The sequence below is a fragment of the Meleagris gallopavo genome, chromosome 1 (genome assembly GCF_000146605.3).
Source record: "Meleagris gallopavo isolate NT-WF06-2002-E0010 breed Aviagen turkey brand Nicholas breeding stock chromosome 1, Turkey_5.1, whole genome shotgun sequence".
NCBI lineage: Eukaryota > Metazoa > Chordata > Aves > Galliformes > Phasianidae > Meleagris > Meleagris gallopavo.
The window spans coordinates 99,992,870-99,997,067 of NC_015011.2; the positions used below are offsets into that span (position 1 = coordinate 99,992,870).

General features: G+C 43.4%; 1 long non-coding RNA gene across 2 annotated transcripts in view; it reads right to left on the bottom strand.

The window, feature by feature from the left end:
- LOC116216297 overlaps positions 1-3,425 on the bottom strand; it is a 17,748-nt gene extending 14,323 nt beyond the window's left edge. The window contains exon 1 of one of the 2 annotated variants that reach the window (XR_004158797.1): positions 3,369-3,425. This is a non-coding gene — a long non-coding RNA (uncharacterized LOC116216297). The other variant, XR_004158795.1, reaches the window with a different exon arrangement.
- Between the last annotated feature and the right edge of the window lie 773 nt (positions 3,426-4,198).

The window sequence follows — 4,198 nt, forward strand, 5'->3', positions numbered from 1 at the left end:
AAAAAGGTTTTGCTTATCTTCCTCTAAAATGGTCAAGAGGAAAAAAGTGTTGCTGTTGTTGCAGTTTGGTGATATACAGCTCTAAAAAGGAACACTGCCTTCCTTAATTTCCACTGAATTTCAGTAGAATTTAGGCAGATCAGCACTGGTCAGAAGTAGGAGTTATTTAAAAACAGATATAGAGAAACATAGTTTTTAAGTTTGTTTATTTTCAAAATTATTTCACTCAGACTTCTAAGAGCCTTTTATTTTTCAGTTCTTTTCCTCTTCTTCCAAAAACAACCTTTTTTGTCGGTTGTTTGGAGGAAGCCTACTTTCCTTTTTCTAAATCATCCTCCTCCAACAGAGGCAAAAAATAAAAAAATAAAAAAATAAAGAATAATGAACAGTAGGACACTGCAAAGTAACAGAACACCACTTTTGCCCACTGATGGAAAACACAACATTTTTAATGCAGCCAAAAAAGGAAAAAATCTCCATTAATACATCCATTAAAATTTTCAACACCACAATGACCTATTTTCCACTAAAAACATTTGACATTTTTCAACATGACAAATGAATGGAACTAATGAATGTGAATGTATAATTTTCACAGAAAGGCCAAAGTACAGAACTCATGCAAAAATACTAGTTGTGTTTTCATAGAATCATAGAATTGTTTGAGTCAGAAGGGACCTTTAAAGGCCATCTGGCCCAATTTCCCTGCAATGAACAGGGACAGCTTACAGTTAGATCAGGTTGCTCAGAGCACCATCCAGCCTGACTTCGAGTCTCCAAGGATGGAGCATCCACCACCTCTCTGGGAAATCTTTTCCAGTGCCTCACCACCCTTATAATAAAAAACATTTTTCTTGTATCAACTGTAAATCGGGAGATTTTAGTTTGAAAAGAGATATAGAGAAACATAGAGAGAGAAACTATGTTTCTCTATATCTCTTTTTAAACTCTATATCTCTTTAGTTTGAAACCACTTCCTCTTGTCCTATCACAACAGACCCAGCTAAAGAGTCTGTCCCCTTCCTTTTCATAGACCCCATTTAGATACTGAAAGGCCATTCTCAGGTCTGCCTAGAGCCTTCTCTTCTCCAGGCTGAACAGCCCCAGCTCTCTCACTCTGTCCTCACAGGAGAAGTGTTCCATCCCTTAGATCATTTTTGTGGCCCTCCTCTGGACACTCTCCAACAGGTCTGTGTCTCCTGTACTGAGGACTCCAGATCTAGATGCAGTACTCCAGGTGAGGTCTCATCAGTGCAAAGTAGAGCAGCAGGATCACCTCCCTCAACCTGCTGGACACATTTCTTCTGGTGCAGCCCAGGATACAGTTGGCTTTCTGGGATGTGAGGACAAATTGCTGACTCATGTTCAGCTTGCCATCTGCCAGTAGTTCCAGGTCATTTTTGGCAGGCCTGTGCTCCATCCTTACATCCCCCAGCTTGTACTGATAGTGGAGATTGCCACGACCCAGATGTAAGACCTTGCACTTGGCTTTGTTGAACCTCATGATGTTCTCCTGGGCCCACTGCTTGAGACTGTCTAGGTCCCCCTGGATGGCATCCCATCCCCTGAGCCTGTCAATTGCACCACACAGCTTGGTATCATCTGCAAATTTGCTGAGTGTGCACTCACTGCTACTGTCATTGATTAAGGTATTAAAGGGCACCAGTCCCAGTACCGACCCCTGAGGCACACTAAACATCACTGATATCTATTGATATCCAGACACTGAGCCACTGATCACTACTCATTGGGTACAATTTCATAGCTAGTTTCTCATTCATTGAACAGTCCACCCATCAAATCCATATCTTTCCAATTTGGAAAGAAGGATGTCATGGTAGACCATGTCAAAAGCCTTACTGAAGTCCAGAATGATGACACCATCATCTTCCCTTGTCTCTTCCCTTGGCTTCCCGTGGCTCTTCCCTTGTCCACTGATGAAGTTCTAAAAGTCTTTTCTTAATCTTGTTCAAAACAGTAACTTTTTAATTAAGCTTGTACTATATTTCTGCTCAGAACAGATTGAAACTCTGGCACCAGAAAAGTGAATTAGGATCTCACTAAAATTAAGAAAAGAATATGTGGAATGGGTAAAGAAGTAAGAACATACTAGCAGACCCATAAATGAACATCTTTCTTATGTGCCATCCAGTTCTAACCCCCAAAATATCATACTCTTCACAAGTCAGATTGTTAAAGTGATATCTCTCTTCTATTATTGAACAAATTGCAAATATCAAAGGATGTGCAATGTGCTGTGTTCTTCATCATTATGTTTGTAACCACACATAGTTTGTTGGAGTAGGTTGAACCTCAATGAAATCAAAAAGTTTAGTCATGTGTTTCAAGAGAAGGACACTTTTTTTCCTGGAACAAAGTCAATACTGAAAAGCTCTGAGCATGGGAGAGCCACCCTGTTCAGTGTAGCACAAGTAAACACTCACCAGATGGTGTTGATCTTGCTTTACTCCAGAAACATTGCCATCACCTCACTGTACATCACATTTCACAATAAGTGCACAGCATGTGAGATGGAAAGCACGATGTATCCAGAGAAGGTTGTCCATGTCCTAGCATACTGCAGCTTAACTCTATGCAGACATGCTATGTAGAGCTCTCTAGGATTGAGGGACTGCCTTCACTGTCAGTTCCACATGTTCTGCTTCTGCTAAAATCTCAGCTCACTGCCCCAAACAGCCCACATTGACCCCTTCCCCAGCCTCACTGGTGTTCACTCCTCCCTTTTCTTCTCCTTCACCCCTTTACCACCTCACCTTGGGCTCTCTTGCTCCCAGCCATCCCTAGACAGCACCATTTCTCCCCTCACACCAAGACACTTTCTGAGGAGCAGACAAGACCTGCACCAGGCATCTGAGGGCCTCCTGCCTTCCCCTCTACATGGCTGCACACAGAAGGCCCTTCACAGCATCCCCTTCATACAGTCTTGGGAGCTGCACAGTCATTTATCTCTCTCCTTGCTGACTCAGGGGGCCTCCTGCTTTGTGGCTGAAATATGCCAGCAGGTAAATGGTGAGTGTGCACCAGCACAGGGGCTGCTCCTCCAGACTCTCCTCTTCAACCCTGAGGGAGAACAGGTCAGTGTGAGCTTCCAGTGCAGATCCAGACCCTGAGAAGTCAGAACCCAGTCCTCCCTCAGCAGCTTCAGGAAAATTCCATGCTCCCTATCCAAGGACTGCCTGTCCCCATGTCTCTTTCATGGCTTGGAGAGGAGCAGGGCCAGCAACAGTGAGGACTAGAGACCTTTGAGCTTGGCAGGGTTGGCTGCGTGCGCATAGGCACAGCCCTCCATGGGGCAGTGGTACGCCCCTTCCCAAACCTTACTGCCCCTTGTCTTCCCCTGCTCTCACCAGTTCAGAAGTGCTGCATCTCAATCTCCACATCCCCCTTTATACACGTCAGCTACATCATAGACCCCAGTGTGACATAGGCAGAGACCTCAGTATAACACTGCCACTGCAGACCTTCTGCTCACTCTGATGTGGCCATCACAACAGCAGCACGGACATGGGCAGCTCCATAGCCACGGATCATACTCCAATGAGTTCATGCTTGCTTGCAGGACAATGACTTTCCTTCCAACCTCAAAAATCTCAGGGCCTGTTTAGCAGCCTTATACAGGAAACCAGGCTTTGTCATATTCATTTGTTTATACTTTAACTGTCCATTTCATTTGTCCATATTGCAGAATATTTTATACATGCTCACACTATCATGAATATATATGTATGTATATACTGTATACACCCATAAATAAACATATATAATGTCTGTTTATGTATATAGTTTTATACATATATTAGACTGCTTCATATATAATTTATATTATATACACATGTGTATTTTATGTGTTTATATATTTACACATGTGCATATATGTACTAGTACATATGCACATATACTTGTACATATATGCAACGTATGTGTAATTGTTTTCATGGCTGTCAGGTGAGGTCCCGGATGACTGGAGGAAGGGTCACGTCATTCCCATTTGCAAGAAAGGGAGCAAGGAGGACCCCAGAAACTACAGGCCGGTGAGTCTTACCTCTGTACTTGGGAAGATCATGGAACAGATCCTCCTGAACGACATGCTTGATCACATAAGGAATGAGTGTGTGATCCGAGACAGCCAGCACGGCTTCACCAGGGGAAGGTCATGCTTGACCAAACTGGTGGCCTT